The sequence below is a fragment of the Gracilinanus agilis genome, chromosome 4, assembly GCF_016433145.1.
Source record: "Gracilinanus agilis isolate LMUSP501 chromosome 4, AgileGrace, whole genome shotgun sequence".
Taxonomy (NCBI): domain Eukaryota; kingdom Metazoa; phylum Chordata; class Mammalia; order Didelphimorphia; family Didelphidae; genus Gracilinanus; species Gracilinanus agilis.
This window is the reverse complement of record NC_058133.1, coordinates 372,022,248-372,046,897: the sequence shown is the minus strand read 5'-3', so window position 1 is coordinate 372,046,897 and position 24,650 is coordinate 372,022,248.

Below are 24,650 nucleotides of genomic sequence, written 5' to 3'. Positions count from 1 at the left end.
TGGGTTTGTACCCCAAAGAGATCATAGATAAACAGACTTGTATGAAAATATTTATAGCTGCACTTTTTGTGGTGGCAAGAAACTAGAAAAGGAGGGTATGTCCTTCAATTGGGGAATTGCTGAACAAACTGTGGTATATGCGGGTGATGGAATACTATTGTGCTAAAAGGAATAATAAACTGGAGGAGTTCCAGGTGAACTGGAGAGACCTCCAGGAATAGATGCAGAGCGAAAGGAGCAGAGCCAGAAGAACATTGTACACAGAGACTGATATACTATGGTAAAATTGAATGTAATGGACCTCTGTACCAGCAGCAATACAATGACCCAGGACAGTTCTGAGGGATTTATGGTAAAGAACGCTGCCCACATTCAGAGGAAGGACTGCAGGAGAGGAAACATATAAGAAAAACAACAGCTTGAACGCAAGGTCGGCGTGGACATGATTGAGGGTGTGGACTCGAAACTACCACACTAATGCAACTACCAACAATTTGGAAATAGGTCTTGATCAAGGACACATGACAAAACTAGTGGAAATGTGCATCGGCCATGGGTGGGGAGAGTGTGGGGGGTGAAGGGGAAAGTAGGAGCATGAATCATGTAACCATGTTAAAAATGAATATTAATAAATGTTTAAAATAAATAAATCATATTACTATTTTTTGTTTTTATAAATCTATATTTTAATATACCCATTTTCCCAGCTTCTGGAAAATTGACATTTAAATTTTGTATGATTATGATAAAATTCCAAAATAACAGAAAATAATTCAAGCTGATCCATTAGGATGTAAAACAGACATTGGAGGCAATGGAGTTGCTAATGAACTGTAAGGTTATTTGTATAGGAGACCTCTGGATAGTCTTGGAATTATTATGTCTTCAGGATAAGAAAAAAAACTTATGTCATTTTCTCATCAATTGGGGAACAATGCTTGGTAAAGAGAAGAAACAAGAAGTTTGATCAGGTATAAAAATTGGGATGATTTAGGGAAATTTTGTAGTTTCTTTCAGAGGCTACTTGTATTATATATATTCAGTCTTTACATGTATGCATTCTGGCTACTGTATGTGACAATCAGTAAATTTCTCATAAAATAATTTTTAAAACTATAAAATAAATAAAACAGAGGATGGAAGCAATTCAATAAAACAACAAAAAAAGTCTGATGTTATATAGCAGTGATGGCAAACCTTTTAGAGATGAAATGCTGGGCCCTGCCCCAAACCCACTCCCCAGATGGAGTGCTGTGTCCCCCCATTACCACATAGGGAGGGAAGAAGTGCTCCCATTGGGCTGCTGGGCAGAGGGAAACATCATGTGAGAAATGTTCTCAGTGCAGTTGAAGAGAGGGAGGGGAGTGATCCAAGCACTCTGCTCCCCTCTAGCTCTGCCTCCTGTGAGCTGCCCACCTTACCCCCTGTACACTCCCATTGGGCTGCAGGGCAGAGGGGCAGGGGATGTGAAAAAATGTCATCAAGCACAGTGGAGATGGTGAAAGGAGAAGCTCCACCCAAGACCTTCTGCCTTTCTAGTAATGAACTTGGGGTGGGGTGGGGGTCCACATGCCCACAGAAAACATGCTATGCCTTTGGCAACCGTGCTATAAATTTGCCACCACTGTTATATAGTATTCCATTTCCATTGTTTCTCCAGTCTCCAGAATTAGAAGAAGCGGTAAAAAGCATCTCAGAATTTCTCATCTTTGGAGCCAAGATTGGCTCACTTTTGGTTGTTTTGATTGTTTTTCTTTCTGTTTACATTGTAGTTACTGTATATTTTGTTTTCTTGGTTCTACCTACTTCACTCTGCCCAATCTTCCCGTTATTTTCTATACTCATCATATTTATTGTTTTTTACAGCACAGTAATAATTCATTAAATTCAACAACTACAACTTATGTAGTCAGTACTCACCTAATGAGCATCTACTTTGATCCAGTTCATTGCTACTACAAAAAGGATTACTTTGAATTTTTTTTTATAAATCAGTCATTTAACAAACATTTGTTTAATATAAGTATTAAAGTAAGAGTTAAAATGGGAGTTTTGACAAAATAAAAGCAGTTTTTAATAATTTAAGTTTTAATGAGAATATAGTAGAGTTGTAAATTAATATTATCCCTTTAAGTCAGAGAAAATAAAACTACTAGCAGCTTTTAACAATTAACAATTTAGTTTAATTAAAATAGAGATAGTAAAAGAATATAGTAAAGGAGGGAAATATAGGAAAGAGGTAGAACTATCCTATCATTACTACCTAAAACTGCCTATATTTACCTATAACTGTCTATAATTACCACTAATAACAACCACCCCAAAAGTTCCAACCCAATTAAAACCAATCCAATCAGTGTTTAATCCAACCCCAATTAGATCTGTCAATGAAGACCAATCACCTTCCAAAAAAATTCAAGGAAGGGGAAAAAAAATCTAACAGCCCAAACCAAAAGCTAAAAACCCAAAAGGCAAAAAGCCCTCTAAAGGCTAAAGCCAAACACCCTCTCAGTAAGCTCAGGCCCACCTTTATATTCCATCAACTAATTACCAACCCACACCACCAGCAATCAATGCCCAGCAGCCAACTTCCTGCAACTGCCAGCCCTAACTGTCAACAACTGACAGCCCCCAACTGACAACCCTAACTGTCAGCAACTGACAGGCCAACCAACCAACGCTGGACCCCTTTTATAACCTCCTTCTACCTTACTTCCTGTCTCTATGATTTCTACTTCCTGTAACTGTAGGCTGGTTAATCCCTACACATCTCTATGGAAAGAGGACCTCCAGGTCCCCCGTTAAATTAAAGAAATTAAAGAATTACTTTTTACACTTATTATATACCAGGCACTGTGTTCAGAATTGGGTATATTAAAAAAACATAGCCCTTTCCTCAAGGCAGTCACATTCTAATGGAGAAGAGTAACATGTAAATAACTATACACAACTGCATTGCAGCCTTCCTTTTAAAAATGTATCTTCATCAACCCTTTACTTTTAAGATGATTCAGCACAAATGATTGCAGAAAGCCCACAGAGTGATTTTTTAAGCCCTTATCTTTTGTCTTAGAATCAATACTAAAAATTGCTTCCAAGGCAGAAAGGTAGTAAGGGCTAGGCAATTGGGGTTAAGTGATTTGCCCAAGGTCACACATCTAGAAAGTGTTTAAGGCCAGATTTGAACTCTGGACCTCCAGTCTCCAGGTCTGGCTCTCTACTCACCAGCTGCCCCCAGTTAGTGATTTATTTTGCTTTCTTTGAGAGATAATCAAAGAACCATTCATATTAAGATTAGAGTCAGGTTTTAAATGAAAATCTTTTCTTTTCTTTATATCTGCAAACATCAATAATACAAATTCCACTGAATTATAGAATTTTAGGAATGGAAGGGACCTTAGATTTTAGAGCATTATCATTTGTATTAGTGTGGGTTAAGTCTGTCTTGAGATAAAAAGCTCTTGAGGGGGGCCTGGCAAGTAATAATAATAGCTAAAATTTATATTGCACTTACTTTTTACCAGGCACTGTGCTAAGCATTTTATAATTTTTATTTCATTTAATCCTTACAAATAGCACCTGAAAGGTAGTAGCTAATATTATCCTCATTTTACAGATGAAGAAACTGAGGCAAACAGAGGCTAAGGGACTTTCCCAGGGTCACATAACTAACTATTGTGTCTTGGGCCATAAATGAACCTAGACCTTTCTTACTCAATGTCCAGACCTCTACCCACTATATCACCTAGCTGAGAAGTATATGATGAGTTTTGAAATACGTTTTTGAAAAGTCCAATCAAATAGGATTCTATTTGAAAAAAGGAAATAAAAATGGTGTGGAGGTGTGGATTAAAAATAATAAGATATATGTGAAGAAAAAAAACTTCTGTCATCAAACACTGGTAAGTCTACCCAGGATTCTAGTATCTCCATCCCTGAATCAGTAAAGAATTCACCTGCAGGTTTCCAACCTCATTCTGGCTATATAGCCAGTACTAGTAGGTACAGTGCCTTCAATAACCAGTTAGGTGAAGGGAAAACACACATCTATTCTCTAAGTTTAGAGCTCCCCTTCAGATTTTTCTTGTTCACTCATTATTGTTCTCCCCAACACTCTTCTCTCAGATATTGGAAATTGCTTGTATGAGAGCTCTATGAGAGCACTGGTGAAGTATTGGCATATGTACCCAGCCAGCATGGGGTGAGGGAGCTGCTCTATCCCCCTGCTTCCCAGCACCTGGGAACATTTTTTGAATGCCTCACCCTTTTGTCCAGGTGCCCAAAGCCAACACTTCCTCCCTCCTCTCTCTGGGCTAATGTGGGGGGCTCACAGGCAATTTGAAGTTACGATTTGGACATGTGAACTTGAAAACCTTCACCAATGCTGCCCTATGATGTTTCCCAATTCCTACTTTCTTACCTTAGCTGATTTCATAGTATTTAGAGCTAGAAGGGAAGATGCTAGTCAGCTAGGCCAATTTCATAGGAAAGAAATTTAAACTCATAAGGGTTGTTAATTGACCAAAGTCTTAAAAATCAACAATTTGGAACCATGCCCAAAGGGCCATTTGACACAATAATATTACTACTAGGTCTGTATCCCAAAGAGATCAAAGATGGGGGGAAAGGACCTTTTTATACAAAAACATTCATAGCAGCTCTTTTTATGGTGGCAAAGAATTGGAAACTGAAAGGACGTCCATCATTTGGGGAATGGCTGAATAATTTGTGGCATATAATTGTAATGGAAATTATTGTACCATAAGAAATGATGAACAGGAAGATCACAAAAACACCTGGAAAGACTTACATGAAATGATCCAAAATGAAGAGAGCAGAACTAGGAGACCACTGTACATAGTAAGAGCAATAACATATGATGTGATCAACTGTGAATGACAATTATTATCAGCAATGAAAGGATGCAAGACAATTCCAGGTGACTCATGATGGATAAGGCTACCCACCACCATAGAAGGAACTGATGAAGTCTGAATGCAGATCAAAGAATGCCATTTTTCATTTTATTTCCTTCATGAGTTTTTTCTTATATAAGTGATATGTGTCTTCTTTCACAATATGATAAACATGGAAATATATATTGCATGATAGCACATGTATAACTAATATCATATTACTTGCCATCTTGAAGAGAGGGGAGAAGTGGGAGAAAGAGAGAGAACATGGATCAAAAAATGTCAAGAAATCATTATTTAAAATTGTATCTGGGGGCAGCTAGGTGGCTCGATGGATTGAGATCCAGGCCTAGAGATGAAATGTCCAAATTCAAATCTGGCCTCAGACACTTCCTAGCTGTGTGACCCTGGGCAAGTCACTTAATCCCCATTGCCTAGCCCTTACCACTCTTCTGCCTTGGAACCAATACACTGTATTGATTCTAAGATAGAAGGTAAGGGTTTTAAAAAGTGTATCTGCATGTGATTGGGGGGAAATATATTTTAAAGGTCCCCAAAAAGAATAATAAGCATCAGATTCAGGATATGAACTCAGGTCTTCTCACTCCAAAAACAGAGTTATTTTTATTCTACTATACTAGCTAGATTTGATGTCTTGGTTGTCTACTCCATAGCACCCATTTTATCTTTATAATCTGATCAGCTGTCCTGCTACTCAGTGCTCCCATGTCTGAATTGCAATATTTTCCAGTCTCCATCAGGCTAGATGGGCTTCTGTTTCTAGCCCTGACCTTTGCCATCCATACTCTGTTACAATAAACTACGAGAATGAAAAGTTAGGATGATATATATGCAATGAAAATTTCTTAAAGGTCAGAATAATATTTTGTGATTATAAGAACTTGCTATAATAAGCATCTATCATCTAATAAAGATAATTTTGATAACGAAGTAGTTTGATTTTCATTAATGTTTTGGAAATAATCAGTAGATAACTGCTAATTTTGTAGTTTGTAGATTTAAAGGAATAATGTGCTTTTCTCGCTTAGGTTATGTGTTTCTGCTTGAAGGAAAACAATTCAGTCTAAGAGTTAACTGGAGCACTGAAAACTAGCTGCAAGATATGTTCCCAAGACCCTTAAAATATATTTCTGACACACTATTGTTATGCTAGTGGTAAAGTCACTACTAGGGGGCCTTGGAGCCTGTAACTAGTCTAGCAGCAGATTGGGGTTGGATGTTATCAAGGTTGAGCAACCTCAGCTGGGAATGAACTTGGTATAGGTATAAATTCAAACCCTGGAAGCTAAGTGCCAAGTGAATCTTCACTGCTAGCTGTTAGGCTCCTTTAAGATGTCAGGTGGGCGGCCCCACCCTGCTGGGGTAACTGCCTCCAATTGGATGATGGCAGACCAGCAGGAAGTGGGGACTTGAACTTCCTGTCCAGCAATGGAGGTTAGGTTCAACTTCAACTGAACCTCAAACAGCTCAGTATTCTCTCCTCTTCCCTAATCTCCTTAGCCTTGGTGGTATAGGAATAATCACAAGATTCTCTGATTAAAGGCTAAGGGATTTATTGAAATTGCGGAAGGAATAGCCAAGGTAAGAGGGCTTTGGTGTTACTAAGCTGTTGCTATGGTCCTAAAAAGGTCTTGGCAGGCTGAGGGCTGGCTGCCCTCAACCAGAGCTAAACGGTCTCTGGTTAGAAATTAATTTGATCCACTAACTAATCGGTTGTAAAGGAAATTGATATTTGTTGAATTGCTCTTAAGGAAGGTCCTATTTTTATATCTAGGCTATATTTATATATTTATATTTATTATATTTATATCTAGGCTATCCTATTTTCCTACCCACGATTCCACCACCCTTCACCACCCTTCTCACCACCCGGGGCCCCAGGGGGAAGGAAGGTCAAGAGTAAGTAGGTGATCAAGGTGAAGTCAGGGGAAAACAGAACCCAGGGTTGGGTTTCCAGGAGCTTTTATAGTCTCAGCTCAACTGCCAGTTGGCACCTGCCCCATGGCACACACCATCCTCAAGAATCCATCCAGGATAACTGACAAGCTTAGCCTAAGCTAATATTGCAATGCAAAAACCCTGCATTACACTATATATTGCAAAGATTTATATTGAACTTAACTCTATGAGGTATGTACTAGAGGTATTACTATCCCCATCTTAAAAATGAGGACAGACATTTAGGGAGATTAATTGATTTGCTCAGAGTAACCCAGACAAGAAGAGTTAGAGGCAGGATTCAAATTTTGTTCATTCTTGACTCTAAATTTAGCCCTTTTTTTTCTCCAATATCATTTTACCCTACCAAATAGCTTTGGTATAGCTCTACCAATTCAATTCAAGTACAAAAAGACTCTTTATGCAAACCATTTAATAAGATTAATTAAACATAGTAGTCATATCTGGTAAAATGCAGTGTTCCAAAAGTTGAAATACACTTTTAAACTTTAATAGCTTAAAGCTGCACAAGTACACTGTGTATCAGACTGAATCTAGAGCAAGGGTTCTTAACCTTTTTAGTGTCACAGACCATTTTGTAGTCTGGTGAAGCCTTTCTCACAATGTTTTTAAATGTATAAAATAAAATACATAAATTATGTTGAAAGATAATTATCAAAATATTGAAAAAGAAAAAGTAAGTTCACAACTCTACAAGTCAAGAACCCCTGTCCTAGAGAAATTAAAAAATTCATCTTTCAAATAGAATTCCATTTGATTGCTCATTTAAACACATATTCCAAAACTCACCAAACATTTCTCAACTAGGTGCCAAAACTCACCAAAAACTTCTCAGCTAGGAGGTACAATGAATTAGAGGTCTGGCCATGAAGAAGACCTGGGTTCAAATTGGCCTCAGATATTTACTAGCTGTGTGACCCTGGGAAAATCACTTAACCTCTGTTTGTCTCAGTTTCTTCATCTATAAAATGGAGATAATAATTTTCAGAATTGAGGATTGTAGCCTAGACATAATTGTGTGAAATAGCCAGGTGAAAAGAGTCCAGTCACAAGTCCAGCGACTTGGAGGAATTCAAAGCTCAAGGAAGAATAAAGATAGAAAAGCTATGTTGTAGAATAGCAAATCCTCCTATGATCCAATACTATTTTAAGTTATTTGGACTTTGCTGGAAATGAGGTAACTTTCCAGCAACATGAAGTGCATTTCCCTTCTAGGACAGCTTCCACCAAAGAAGTGTAAAATATGTCTAGAAAAATTTTTAGCTCCTTGAAGCTCACAAGATCCACCAGAAGGAAAAGAGTTTTCTTGACTATTTATAGAATCACTGTGAGTTCTTTATGTTTTCTATTTTTCCTGTGGGGTGAAAGAGATGTCATACACGTACATACAAACACATACACATATATCCTATATCCTCAGGAGATGCATAGTTATAGATATATACATATGTGTGTATATATCCTGTGTGCTCAGATAAGCAACTGAGTGCCTTTTTACCTTTTCTTTATCGACCTGGACATTATTCAAATTCTGAGGATCCCAGAAGAGACTCTGGGTTAGAGCACAAGCAAAGGAAAGGCCCTCCCAACAACAAATCTGGTTCATGTGAGCTCAGAGCTAGTGTTTTTAGGCCATGGTTTACACATAATAAATGTACTAAATCAATGCAAAATTGTTTTATATTAAAAACCACTTGTAATTATGTACCACTTTATGGTTTAAAAATTAGTTTCTCCACATCTCTATGAGCACAAATATCATTTCCATTTTACAGATGGGAAACTGAAACTCAGAGAAGTAACTGCCTTGATATTATTCAGCAAGTATCAGAGTTGAAATTTGATCTTTGATCAACTGGCTTCAAGTTATCAAGGAAGGTTCCATGGAAGAGATGGCATTTGAGTTGAACTTTAAATGGATATATAAGAATTAAATAGACAAAGAGCAAGAAGGGCATTCCAGGATTCAGGAACAAAATTGTCAAAGTCACTGGGGTAGAAAACAGTCTGTGCTTGCATTCATGGCTCCATATAATGTGGTGCCATTTTATTCCCAACCTTTCCTCTATGTCCTCTACCATCCATATAACTAAGAAGCAAAGACATTTGATCATTGCTAATTACACAAAAGGGGAACCTGAAAAGCTTTGAGCAAAGAAGTTGAATGACCAGATCTCTGCATGAAGATTATTCTGACAGTAATATGGAGAAAAAATGGATTAAAGAGAGAAGAAAGCAAATACAGGAAAGATTATTACATTAATTCATGTGGTTGATAATAAAGGCATAATATAAGGTGCTGGCTGAGGGAAAGAGTGGAAGGGACAGCTGTGAGAAACATTACAGAGAGAATTAAAAATTAATTGAGGGGGCAAGTAGATGGCACAGTGGATGGAGTGCCAGGTCTGGAGTCAGAATGACCTGGATTCAAATCTGACCTCATATACTTTCTAGCTGTGTGATCCTGAGCAAGTCAAAATTCCATTTGCCTAGCCCTTGCCCTTCTGTCTTAGAGTGGTTACTAGGACAGAAAGTAATGGTTTAAAAAATAAGAAACAAAATTAATTGAAAATGAAAGATATTATGTACCATAACTTCATAGTAACGTTCCTTAAAAGATATGCAGCCATTTCTCAAAATGTTTTGGCATTACTTTTTGGAGGTTTTTCTGAACACAGGGAAATAAGAACAAAGAAAATATCTTGGCAGAAGTTATCTACATATGTATAGTATACCCTTACTAGTCCATAAGTTTCATAAGGGCAGGAGCCATGTCTTATCTAAATTTCCCATCTTTCTAGCACCTAGCATTTTACCCTTTATACAGTAGGTGCCTAGTAAGTTTTTATAGAGTTAAATTAAATTATTTATTCAGTATGATCAGCCACCACAAATGGTAATTACTAATTTCCCTAAATTAAATCCATCCTGAAATGTTGGCCCAATATTTAAGAGAATGTCATTGGTTTTGAAGCAATTTTTAAAAATGAAATGTTTTGATCAATGTCTTCAACTGAATTAATTAAATATTCACAATTACTTTCTTACATAAGCTTCCCAGAAAGTGATAAACAAATAAGGAAAACTCATCTCTCACAAAATTATGAGTTTCACTGTCAGGAGCATAAATAATATCCATAAGAACAACTAGAAAGACTCTGGCATAAAGAGGAATGAAGGAGTCACTTCTATGGGAATAGTGGATGCAAATAGCAAGTACAGCTATACACCGGAAATCACCATCAGGACCCTGGAGAGTTCCCTGGGCTAAACACTAATCTCTGACTTCAAAATAAGAAATAATGCACCTTTCATTAACAAACATCTCCTATTTGATCCATCTACATAATTAAGAGCAATAAACAATTTTCTCTGTTCTCTGTATCCCTTTCAAATGAGCAAATATTTTCTAGCATGTCATGTTTGAGCAATAGGTATTTTCCATTCATTTAATTTTTCTTCTGTGGATTGTAGACTCATCCTTTTTGAGTTGTAATTAATTTTGTGGAAAAGGTTGTTGAAGATGTAGTTTTGGAAAGTTATACTGTATTTAAAATGAACAATATGAGCAAAAGGAAACAGTGAATTACCATTGTATATTAAAATGTATATTCATTTGAGGAAATTCAAGAACAAAAAGGAAGAATTATAGTGAATGTTTTTTAAAGGCCATTGGATGGAGAAAAGAAGTATTACTTTTATTGGAACTATAATAGTAAAAACATTTTTATATTACTCATATGCATTACCTCATTCAATTTTCATAACTTTTCAATGCAGTTGGTATCTCATTTTACAAATGTGGAAATGGAGACTCAAAAAGTTAAGTAAACTTGCCTACACCTCCACTGCCAGTATTAGAGATGGAATTCAAACCCAAGACTCTCTTATTCTGAGTACTGTTTGCTATCTATCATACTATACCACCTCTCATACTACCCAGTCAGAAGCTTTGAGGAAATATGACAAACATGACGTGGCTACATGAAACCACAGTGATGGTTGATTTCAACTATCCAAATGTCTACTATAGCTTTTTTGACAAAAAATAACTGATAAATTCTTTATTTACGTTAAAGATCATTTTATTTTTTTGAAAAGTAGAGAAAGAGTATTATTCTTTTGAACCTGATCCTAACTAAAAAACAGTAACTTTTTGCTAGTGTGGGAATGATAGGAAATTTTAGTGATTACTTCATCTTAGCAGTCATGATAAAATTCTGCTATACATTCTGACATACATTTTGGATTTTGGGATAGTAGATTTCAGAGAGTTCAGAGAAAGGATATAGTATAAAATCCTAGAGAAGGTAGCAAAAGAGGATCATGAAGTTTCCAAAAACAAAATTTTAATGATCCCAAACAAGATTATTCTAATGAGAAAAAGAGGAAACCTTCTGAAGAGGAAACCTTCTAAAGAGACAGATGTGGATACACAAAGAATTTATCTACCAACTTAGTTTTTTAAAAGAATTTATCTACCAACTTAGTGTTTTAAAAGACATGGAAAATATGGAAACAAAGGAAGATCATGGAGGATGAATAAAAAAGAGAGGTAGAGTTCTGTAAGAATACTTTTAGGAATCCTAAAGTGAAGAACACAAAAAATTATTTTTAAGCTAATTGATATGCAAGATGAAAATAAAGGAATAGGAAAAACCACTCTTTGAAGTGGATAGGACATGGTAATTAGGGTTTGAAAAGTGTTTTACATATATAATCTCATTTGATTCTCATAATAATATGTGAGGTAGATGTTATTATTTTCTCTACTTTATATATGAGGAAACTGAGATCGATAGGTTAAGTGACTTGTCCAGTGTCTTGACATCAATCAAAGGAGCATATTTTCCAGACTTTTCATCAATAGGGACAGAAAAATAAAGTGATTGACCCTGTTGCTAGATTCTGATTTTTAAACAGGCAATTGACAACATAGCCTTCAAATAAAGGATTCAAATGAAATATCGCCTTCTTAAATTCCTAACATCTGAATATGAAACATATTTTTCTTGAAACATATCAAATTGCTATCTCTGTGACACTGCAAAAATAAAGCCTACACAGCTGTTATCCTGGGATTATTTGGTTTGCCTAATAACAGAGAAAGATACTGGCACAGGCCAATTTCACAAAGTAGAGGCAGAATCAATCTGTGACAGTAAAGGAAGTGTATACATGTTTGCTGAAAATGTCATAGTCCATTGAATCAGTTTACTCATTCTCTAGAAAGTTCTATTTATTTCAATTCAATTCAAATCAATAGTCCTTTCTAAAGCATCTGCTACTATGTCAGGCACTCTGCAGGGTACTGAGCCTATCAAGATAAAAAAAAACAGTAACAAAGTTTTCTATGGAAACTTTCCTTAATAGAATTCTTCCTGCCTTATTCCATTGTTTTGAGAAAAGTCTTTTTGTAAACTGTTAAATTGTAAGCTCCCAATGATATTCACTGTTCTTTGTCACAGGTGATGATTGTACTCAATGGTTAGGGAAGAAAACTGAGTTACTCTAAAACTTTACCTGTAGGTGGCAGCAAATAACCATAAACCAAACACAAGACTGCAAATAAATAAAAGCAATAACAATGAACACATATTAAGTCATGTTAAAGAATATACTTTAATAAGGACTCATTTTTACATGTCCCTAAAAGTTGGATTCAATAAATCATAAATCTCTATGATCAATGGAAGTAATACAGGTGGAAATGTCCAACACAGAATCATAGAATTTTATAACAAAAAAGACATCACAGGTAAATTAATATAGCACAGACTTGGAAGTAGAAACAACAATTCCACTGAAAAATGGTTATCAAACCTCTGCCTGGGAATCTGTGGAGGGGGACCGTAGCTCACTACACTCCAAAGAAGGTCCAGGTCTGGTCAGCTACAATTGTTTTTCCCCCCTCTATCTCAAGCCAAAATCTTTCACCTTTTAATTTTCATTGACTGGTTCTAGTTCTTCCCTCTGGAATGAACAATACTAATATGACTTTTCTTTTGTATGACAATGTTTGAAATATTTTTGTTTGAAATATTTCAAGATAAGATATATCTTATCTTGAAATATTTCAAACATTGTTCCCATTAAGTATTCTTTTCTCCAATCTAAACAACTTTAGTTCATTCAGCAAACCCTGTTATGAGTTATCATAATAAAGGAAGTAGGGTGATTGAGCTTTTACTTATTTCATTGTGGTTGTTCAGTCATTTAGTCATGTCCAACTCTTCATGACATGAGCAATAGCTAAACATGGGATTTTCTTGGCACTTAAATAAAGTAGAAATTTGCTTCTATCAGCTTTCACTCACTGACTCTGACTTTTGGAACTAAGAAAAATAAATCACAATCACAGCTTTTTAGAATTGAATTTCAGTGGCCTAATCCAACCAACACAGGAAAGAAATCTCCACTATAAATGTCCTAAACGTGATTATCTAGCTTCTGTCTAAAGCAGTGATGGGCAAACTTTTTAAAGAGGGGGGTCCAAAGGAAAGGAAATATCAGTCTGTTTCTAAGCCAACTCTTTCAAAGTTTCATTGTATTGTATCTTACTTGTTGTAGTCATCAGATTATGAATGTCATGTGGCTGGAGAGAACATTTCAGGGGGGCGTATCTGGCCAATGGTCAAAGTTTGCCCATTACTGGTCTAAAGTATTCAAAATAAGGAAGGCAATATTGAGAGCAATTAGTTACCCTTAATGAGTTCAAGTCACTGAGCCACTCAGTTTATATGAATTATGCCCTTGGGTCCTGAAAGAATTAGGACATGTGACTGCTATCAGTGATATTTGAAAAGATCAGGGAAATCTGCCTCTTTTTAACTCTTGCCCACTGGTATTTTTTCTGAAGGAATAAACCTAATACCTCTTGAGGCAGGCCATTTCATTTTTAAGTAGTTCCAATTGTTAGAGGTTTTTCTTGAAATCAAGCCTTAGTTTATCTCTTAACAACTTCCACCTACTGTTCCTGGATCTGCCCTCTTCCATTTGATAGCTCTTGAAATACTTAAAACATATTTCATGTTCCCTCTGAATCTTTTTGAGCCTAAACCTGCCCAGTTACTTTACAGGGTATGGATTCAAAGTCCTTCATGAATGCAACTGTCCTCTTTTGCACTTTCTTCAATTTATAAAATCTTTCTTAAACTTTGGTACCTGCAACTGAACATAATGTTCCATATAAGATGTGACAAAGAGGATACATTTAGTCACTATCTAGGCTGACTCTTCACCTCGTACACAGTAGGTGTAATAAATATTTGACTTAATAAATATTTGACTTCAGAGATCTGTGATTATATCTCTACAGGTTTTCCCTCCCCGCATTAGTAGACATTTCATTAATTGCTGGGCCGTCCTCCAAATTAGCACTTTCTATTAATAAATGTCTCTCCATTTCATTAAATTGAACCTGATAGCATAGTTCATTCCTTGACTTTCTAGCTTTCAAAAACCTGACAGAATTTACACTCTAAGGCAAGGGTCAGCAACCTTTTTGGCCACGAGAGCCATAAATACCACATTTTTTAAAATGTAATTTCATGAGAGCCATACAGTGCTCACAGTGCGTGCTCCTGTAACAGTGCGTGCTCCTGTAACAGTGCATGCTCCTGTAACAGTGTGCGCTCCTGTAACAGTACCTGAAAAAAAAATTGACTTTATGGCTCCTGCAGAAAGAGCCATATCTGTCCCCCAAAAGAGCCAGATATGACTCGAGAGCCATACGTTGCCCACCCCTGCTCTAAGGCAAAGCCTTAAAGAACACAGAATCTATGAAGAACTATACTATGAGGAAGAACTATATGCATAAAGAGACCTATAAGAAAACTTTAGTGTAGGTAAACATGGATGAATGAATGATTATTTATTAAGCCCTTAATAAGTACAAAATGCTATGTTATACACTGGGAATACAAAATAAGAAAGCTGAAACAATTCTACTCTTGTGTTCACATTTTGATGGGAAAGACCTCACATTGGAAACTTCAGATGGAAGTTAGATGGAAAGGTCTCATGGTTCTTAGGGTACTGTGAAAATGGAAAAATGTAAGCAGTTTTATGTTCCTTTTCTAAAAGGAAAAAAAAATTCAAGTGGGTAAGGGATAGGTAAGAATTCTTAATGTAAATTCTTGATTTTGTAAACACAAAGTCAGGATTCTGACAAAATTTAAATTACAAATTTCAACTGTAAAACAGAATATAATTGGGATTCCATTTTTCCATTACAAATTACATGATAGATAATATTTTTAGTAGCATTTAGTAGCATTTTAGTAGTAGGGTTTGCAAAAGTTTAGGTTGTCTTATCCTGACAACAACCCTGGAAGATAGATATTATCCTCATTTACAGATAAAAAAAAATGAGTACAGAATTAAACTCAAGCCTGACTCCAGGTCCAACTACCCACTACCTAGCAAACGATTATTTCTTAAATACAGGTGAGATTCTACAAAGTTTCATTCCACTGTCGAGGACAGAAGACACAGTCTGGCCTCTGCAATTTCTAAAAGCTTGACTTTCATGAGTTATAGAAGATGACTTATTGTTAAAGATTGCTAATAACTGGTTTGAGTTTCCAGGGAGGATTTGTAAAGTGCATCACACCCAAGATACATAAACTAGTCATCATTAAGCAATAATATATGAACCACATCTGATAACCCCATCCCTTGTCTTTGACATTGATCTTGCCCTTCCCTTCTAGAAACTCTCCCCAAAGTTCCCAGTTTGCAGGTCTTCATTTACTCAGACAGACGGACTTAAAGAAAAACAAAATGTACACTGAGCCACAGAAAGTAAGGATTATCTCTAAAGGACTCTCTCCCTCTCAGTCACAAATTCACCCTCAGAGACCCAGATCTGGAGAAAATTGACCAGACCCATCATTGACTTAGGACAGTAGCCCTCCTGTAGCTATTAGCTGTGCTAAAGCTTCGCCCCGCCCCCCGTTGTGTCCTCATGCTCTAGCTCCACCTCAGCGGTCTATGATTGGCCCAGGGGCAAGGTCACTCTCTTCGGTCTACAAGTCCACGTGAGAGTTTCCCAACTGGGGAGTTGTTTGTGGTACCCCATCAGTCCAGAGGGATAATAAGAGTGTGCTCTCCAGCAGCCAAGGCGGCGGGGGACACAGGAATGACCAACGACCTGCCGCCCTTCTGGCGCAGGAGTTTGAAGGAGAGAAGTCCTATCCCGTTCCTGCCCCTACCACCATTCAGGTGTGTTTGGGACACCCTCTCCTGAAGGAGGAATCTGACGATTTCTTCACTAGTCATAGGACTGTAGCGTCTAGAACTGAAGGGAATCTCTTAAAAAGCATCTATTCCACTCCCTCGCCTTCATTTTAACAAATGAGGATGGAAACTGAGGGCCAAAAAGAGAAAATGACTTTCCCAAAGTTAGAGAGGGCTGAATTTCACTGGACTTGGTTTCAAATATCTAAAAATGAGATATTAATTAGCACTTTGAAAACCTTAAAGCACTATTCAAATGCTTCTTGTTATCATCATCATCATCATCATCATTATTCAAATATCCTTTCTGCACTGAATACCTTTAAGACCCTGCGCTTAACCTGGAGGGTGGAAGTGAGGAGATAAGGAGGAAGGATCAATTTCCTCATCTGTAAAAAGAGGGACATCAGACTAAAGATCCCTTCCAACTCTAAGTTTATAATAATACTATAGCATAAGCAATTGAAATCTTAAACATATGGTATTCATTCAAATAAGTGGCAGAATCTATCTTCGAATTTAGATCCTTTGACCTCTAATCTCTTCTATCCAGGGAGCTAAATTCTCTTAGGAACTCAGCCTAGAGGTAGGGACCATTGTGAAGAAGAGACACACTGGAAATCTTATTTTTAAAAATAATAATTCTTTTCTTTCTCTCCTGGCAGCGGCAGGATATACTTGTGTGCGTGGATAAAGGTGTTTGACTGGAAGGAGACCAAGTGAGAAGCCGTTTCAATGATTTCACCCCAGACAGGTTCGAAACCATAGAACTACGGCCAAGCTGGAAGGTTATTGGCATTTGGATATTTGGATACGTGCAACTTGAACATAAACTGGAACCTAAAGGCCAGGCTGCAGTGGCAGTGCAGTTTGGGGCTGCTCACTATATAGTTGGCGGAATCTGGAAATCAGAATCATCATTAAGCATCCTCTGAGGCTCACAGAGCCATGCGTGTCGCAGGGCATGAGAGGATCTTTAGGGTCTCACCCACTAGCCAATCAAATCGTGACACTGTCATTATTGGCAGCAGGAAAGTAGCCAACCAGGGATCTTTCAAACTGACAGAGAAATTCGTCAGACTGCTGCTATTCAGCGCTCTTATTACTTTCTGTTACGGAGTGATCTCTATGCCACTATCTTCTAAACTGTTCAGCCGTGTCTTTTTTCACTCCAACTCGGGGGTCCACCTGACCAATGATCTAAAGCAGAGAAACAACTTGGGAATCAGCAGCGAGGTGGTGGGGATAGAGAATGAGGGAGTAAGTGAGCAGAAGCATCTCAGGGCAGAGAAGGTAAAGACGATAAAGATGGTAATGGCTGCTGCTGCAGCTGCTGCAGACGTCTTAGTCAAGATTCAACAAAACCAGGAACAAATTTGGAGGGAAGCGAAAGAGGCTCTGAAGATAATGCCTGAGAAGAGGCAAAGAGATACTCCCAAAGAGGAGGGAGAAGTTCTTCAAGGCAAAGAACAAAAGGAGAATTCCAAAGAACTGCCTCACACGGATGTAAGGAATGCTGTTAAGACAGTAACCCAAAGACCTGAATTCCACCAGAAAGGGGAAAAGAACAAAAAGGTGAGGTGGGGATAGTAAGAAATCTTCATATATACCTTTGCTATTTTTCAAAGGAAACTGATATTCATTGCCAATTCTAGGCTAAGAGAGGGGGTATTCAGTCTTTTCCTATCCTGAGGTAACTAAAACTGGAGGGAGCAGGTGGAAGGAAGAGACTTTTCAGTAATATAATAAAAGTTTCTGTAGGATAGATCCAAAATCAATTTCAACCTTGGGGTTAAAGTCTTCTGCTTTAGAATTATTATACTATCCTCAATATCAGCAATGGTGTAATGAAGGTAAAAAAAATTGAGATATAAAGAACAAAGGATTTTCAGAGTGAAAATATAAGTCAAGCAAATGTTGAACAATTGAATGTGGCCTTGAAGTATCTCAAATGCCATATAGAGAATCTCAAATCTCAATAAACAGCCAACAGGTTCCATTGTTCCATTTCATTTTTATGAGAAAGTACACCTAGAGAGGATAAGTTGCTGAATTTTAAAGCAAGTTAATAGATGAGGCATGGCTACTCCCTAGATCTCCTGATCCCTGGTCCAGTGTTTTGGACTCTTGCCCTAGCCTGGACAGCTCAATTCCCTTTTAAATTCTGCTTTTCGTATTTGTTTCCCACCCCTTTCAAATCAAAGTACTTTAGCAATGGCAGAAGTCTTTCCTTCTATACTAGAAACTCCTTTGTCTCTAAGAGACCTTGAATAGATTTTTTCCATTTTTATAAAACATGTTACCTACCTAGAGAAATTATCTTTACAGGAAAGCTTATGATTTTAAATGGTGGGAAGGTAATTATGAATTAAGTTTCATATCTTTTTTTTCCTTTCAGGGAGTCACAAATAAAATTTGAGGAAGTATGGTGGCTTTATTTATTAATTTCTCCCCACAGTGTCATGCAAGATCAATTTTATTAAACTTCTTGCTGAACAAGTCAAGTAAATCTGTGTTTGTTTCTTTTTGTCCCAAGTAATTTTTTAAAACCCTTACTTTGTCTTGGTATCAGTTCTAAGACAGAAAAGCAAGCAAGGGTGAGGTAATCAGGGTTAAGTGACTTTCTCAGGGTCACACAGCTTAGAAAGTATCTGGGGTCACCTTTGAACCCAGGTCCACCCAACTCCAGGCCTGGCACTCTATCACTCTATCCACTGTGCTACCTACCTAACCCTTTTGCTCAGTAACTTCTAGTATTTAGTCTCTTTTCATATTTCTCTAGCCAGATAAACTTGATTCCTGTTTTCAGACAAAATAGCAATAATTCCAAACACAATATTTTTAATATTTATGGCATTAGAATCAACCTTCCCTACAAAACTCTTAATTTTTCTTCTCCAAGAAATTCAATGCATTCAACAAAATAGGGAAGAAAAAGTAAAGTTAGAAAAACAAATAAAATTGTGACTTGTGTAAATAGTTTTTGCAAGAAGCCATCTTGGGCAAGAACATTTGCCAGTTGATAGTTCAGATTGTGGAATTCCAAGAGCTACAGCTCTCATGTGTTCACACTTTCCAAAGCATTCTTCACCATGGTATGGGAATCCAATTCGTCTTAATCTGAATTTTCTTCCACTTCTTCCAGTTCTTGTTGTTGTTCTTCATGTCTTCCACTTTTTCCAGTACTTGCTGTTGTTCTTCATGTCTTTTAGCCTTTATTTCCATAGCATCTGTAATCAGGTCTCTTAAAATCAATACTGCTTTTGCATTCGATAAAAGGATGCTGCAAAAGCTGTATGTGTTGCAGCACTTCTTGACAAAATCATTGAACTCATTGGTCCAAAATTCTGGCTTCCATAATGTTGGTGGTGGATTTGTGGGAATCATAAAAATAGCCCTCATTGGATGTATATCAGCATAAGGTTTTCCAGTCTTGTGCCAACTCATGTCAGCTCTTGGAATTCCACAATTTGAACTATCAACTGGCAACTGTTCTTGCCCAAGATGGCTTCTTGCAAAAACTATTTACACTTGTGGTTATGATCTAAAAATTATAAGTGTCATAGTTCATAAAAAAAAGGATATATCTGAACAAGTTGCTCAAGGTATAAAATCTTAGGAAATTTTAATAAATAGAACCTTGAGGGAAAAAAATCAATATAAACACATTTTTTTCAAGTAGTTTCCAAGAAGTGTAGTGTTGCCTGTATAGAATTAGTTGAGAGGCAGGTAGATGGTACAATGAACAGAGAGACCTGGAGTCAGGAGAACCTGGACTCAAATCTGGTTTCAGACAATCTCCTACCTGCTTAGGGCAAATTTATCCTGGGAAAATTAATTTAAACCCTTTTGCCTTAAAAAATATTAGTTAAAAGTACTCAATCAGAACTGTGTAGAAAGTTAAAATGACATCTAATTAGCCTCCCTCAATTTTGTGTCCCTGAATGCTTCCCAAAGTTCAGGCTATGCTTTGGGTCAACATCTTTTCTAAGCCACAACTACCAGCCCTGACTAGTGTTTTTATTTTATCAGACTAGACCAGTGATGGGTTGCACTGTTGTGCATAAATAAGAGGCAGATTGGTAATAAGAAAGGGTTGCTAAGCCTCACTTGGGCCTGACAGGCTCTGTTGGCTGAGTCCACCAAGCTGGCTCTGAATCCACAGATGATGGATGGATCCGGGCTAGTGAGTGATGTGTTTGCCTGGGTGGTTACCCAATGTGCTAGTAACCCCAGAACTTATGATGTCCAGCTTAGCCAAGCCTCTGCCTCTACAACAGCGCCCAAGCCAAGAGTCTAAAGGGAGTTGTATATGTGTTTAACAACTCCTTCAGCCCCTGGCTTGGGGTTGGATTTGTTGATTATGGTTGGTTTTGGCTCTGTTCTGACTGCAGTTTGATAAATCCCTTCCCCTAATTAGATGTTCACCAATCTTCTTTAGGATTGAACAAGGACAGAGTTTAATTTGCTTATCTAAAGGGTTAGGAACAAGGAAATAAGGATAGAGGTTTGGGGAAAGCTAAACTAATCTAAATGAATAAAGGTGATCTAAATCAAATGGATGATAAGTTTGATAATAGGCTGGAGCTTTTCTTCTCCCTCTCCCAAACCCTGGCTTGACCCAGCTGTGGTCCAAACCAAAGGATAAGGAAGGCTAATGGTGTTCTTCCTATTGGCTGTGGTGGTGTTCTCTCTCAGCTCTATTTGTAGCAGGTAGAATAACTTCCTATGGCACTTAGCTATGGATGCTGCATTGCAGGTCTAGGGTCTACCCTCCCTTCAATCCACCCTCCTCCCAGGATTCTCAAATCTGAGACCCCGTGTGCTGAAGTCCCAGGCTATTTATAGGGGTGGTTCCAACTGTCTTTTGGCCCTGGCTCATGCCACCTGGACACCTTCCAAAGTCTTTAACCAATACTCCTGTCACTCAAGATGTCCTCCATTTTTTTCTAGAAGTTCCTTATTACATGGGCAAACTTTTTAAAGTGGGGGAGCCAGCCAAAGGAAAGGAAATGCTCATCTGTCAGTCTGTTTCTAAGACAACTCTTTTGAAGTTTCATTGTATTGCATCCTACTCATATTCATCATAATGTCCCTGGGCCGGGTAGAACATTTCAGGGGGCTGCATCTGGCCTGCAGCCGAAGTTTGCCCATGACTGGACTAGACCAATAAACTAGAAGACACAGTCATTCATAGAAAACATCATTCAATTAAACTGAATAATAAGGTGAAAAAACAGGAAGATCCTCCTCCACCCTTTCCAACCACTCCTTTCCCTTACACATAGGACTATTCTATCCCACAGATTCTCAAACCATCAACTAGAAAAGCATTCATAAGGAACACGTATAGGAGAAGAAGCAGGCATAAAGAATACATGTAGCCAGGGTAACTTAAGCTCCAAGAGATGTATCCCAACTTGAAGATTTCTTTGCCTATAGTGCTGCTACTAATGATCCAATCTGTTTGTCTGGAAATGTCATTTAATATACTGAAATGCAAGCTGCCTTCTCCTCTAAGCTGGGAATTGCTAGTGTCATTTGTTGGATTATTTCTCCATTGTACTGCTACTATCTTTTGGTCATCTGCTCTGGCAACTATGTTCTTGTAAAAAGGAAAAAAACAAGAATTTATTAAACAAATACCCACCATGTCCCAAGCATTGTACTAAACACTTTAGAAATAATATCTCGTTTGATCCTCATAACAACTCTAGGAGGCTAGTGCTATTATTAGCCTCATTTTCATTAGGAAAATAATCAGACAAAGGTTAAGTGACTTTTCCATTGTTATACAATATAACAATGTCTGAGGTAGGATTTGAATTTGGGTCTTCCTGATTCCAACTGGACCCAGTGCTTCTGTTTGCTGTGCTACCTAGCTGCCTCCACTGAGGGGAAAAGGAGATGAAGATGGGAGAGGAATTCCTTCTCCTTCCCCTATTTTGGTGGAAGTTCAAAGATGAGAAATCAAGGGGAAAGAGAGTAGAAATTATTTCTCCTCAACTCTTATTTATTACTCACTGTCTAGATGGCTCTTCTAGGCTCAGTGGTCAATTATTGTCAACACAACCACACACAGAAAGCATTAAAAATTGCTGTCTCATCCCAAAACAGAGTTCCTTCAGAGCCAAGCTAGAGTAATTGATTATTCAGCTCTACTAGAAATGCTTCCTTTCTAGCAGATCCAGGAGAACATTGTACACAGAGAAGAATACACTGTGGTAAAATCAAATGTAATGGACTTCTGTACTAGCAGCAATGCAATGACCCAAGACAATTCTGAGGGATTTATGGAAAAGAACGCTACCCACATTCAGAGGAAGAACTACAGGAGTGGAAACACAGAAGAAAAACAACTGCTTGAACACTTGGGTTGATGAGGACATGATTCGGGATGTAGACCCAAAAGACCACACCAATGCAATTATCAATAATATGGAAATAAGTCTTGATTGATGACACATGTTAAAACCAGTGGAAATGTGCATTGGCTATGGGGGTGGGGTGTTAAAGGAGGAGTGAAGAGGAAAGTAAAAACATGAATCATGTAACCATGGAAAATTTTTCTAAAAAATCAAATATTTAAAAATAAATAAATAACAAATTAAAAAAAAGAAATGCTTCCTTTCTGACAAAAATCTATGCCCTGTGAACTTAATTGATATTGATCAGATCCCATCTGCAAATGCAGTATTCCCATAATTCAATGAATCTGTTATTTCATCAATGATATTCTATCCATTGTGCATATTGAAATCCATTCATACTCACTCTATGGGACTCCATGTTTTCCCACACATTTTCCACAAGGATTCTAACACTGTAGGGGGCCCTCCCTAAATTCTCCTGTTATATCTTTGCATTGTTTAGTTGTCACTATAGATTCCCTATCTTGATTCTGTTAAAAATGAATGTCATACAAACAGGAAAAAAGAAGTGATGAGGATAAGGAGAACTCATTCAAGGAAAACTTTTGGAGTCAGGTGACTCTGAGCTTTTGAATTTAGACTAATCTAAGTCTGGGGAGCTATTTCCAGCAATAGGTCCTCAAGACCTTTAGATCTCATCTATGATACCAAATTATGGTCTCAAATAAACTGCTATCATCTTTAAAATTTTTTTTCAAATATAAAAGTACTGAATTTCCAGGTCATTCTGAATGACTGGAAAGTCCATGGTAATAATTACTTCTTGTTTATCAATTAAGGTGAAAGTTTCCTGTAGGAAGAGGCAAAACTAATGGCATTTCAATTTTTTTAGAAGTTATTTTGCACCCAGTCCTCAGGGTTTTCCCTATTTTGTTTTATTTGCTTCCTTCCTCTCACTTAACATTTACTATATCTGAGTACATTTGTATACTTGAAGCTCTTTTTGCATTCATTAAACTCTCAGCAAAAAACTCTGAAAGTAAGGATAATGGTTTGAGGACTCCTATTTCATGATAACTTGGACTTTTGCCCATCTCTAGACAGTATCAATCCCATTCCCTGTGATTTTTAAAAGGTTACCTAGAGAGATTTAGCAATTGCATTCACCAGTTTTTAAGGTATCCTGGAATTTGATTCACCTGATTGTGGTGAACTGAATTCATTGTGCTTCCCATCTCAGTTGTTTTGGTTTCTAGCACCTTAATCATTTTTATTTTTATCTTTTCCAGTCTACAGATCATTCTCTTTGAGAACAGGAAAATAAAACAAAATAAAAGTTTTATAGTTTTATCTTTTCTGTATCATCCATTATCATTATCCTATCCATTTAGGACAAAGGATTTATCCCTTCTGTGGTCTTCTTCCTAACCCCAATATATGTTTTTAAAAGGTCCTTTTTGGTCCAAGATGAGTTTTGCAACGAGCTCTTGTGTTTGAAAATTGAGGTAAACTGAGAGACAAGGTTCAAAGCATGATAGATGTATTAGGCTAACAATAACCAATAAATCAAGTCTAAAGCCTCTCAATAATCAAAGATCACAAGACAGGGCTTATAAGCTTTTATATAGTTTTGGAAAATACAAGAGAACAAATAATAGAGTTGGTAGGTGGGGAAGGCAATGTAATAGGTTTGAGTGTGGACAGCATCATGAGGATGGGAAAAATATGATTGCTAAAATCAAGAAAAGCAGATTAGTACCCATGTGGGACTAGTGATCATTTTCCTTTTTCATTAAAGACTGTTGATTGATTTATAGTATATATCTGCACATTGCAGGCTTTGTTATTGGACCCGAGTCATGGGGCTCCCTGGTGCTTAGAAAGGTTTGTTAAGGAGTTAAAGGCTTTCTTAATAGTTCAAGGACAATTTAGAGACAATGTATCTCTTAAAGCTAGCTTCAGGACTTAAAGATAAAATCAGATATTTTGGTATTTTCCTGGGAGCTGAAAGTATGGTAGATAAGTTTTTTTTTTCTCTCCATTAATTATAACTTTAAACTGGGCTCAGAAGAGAAGCCAAATTCCTAAGCTCAAATCAAGGACATAAAAAGGGGATGTTAGGCAGATGTGGACTCCATTTAGA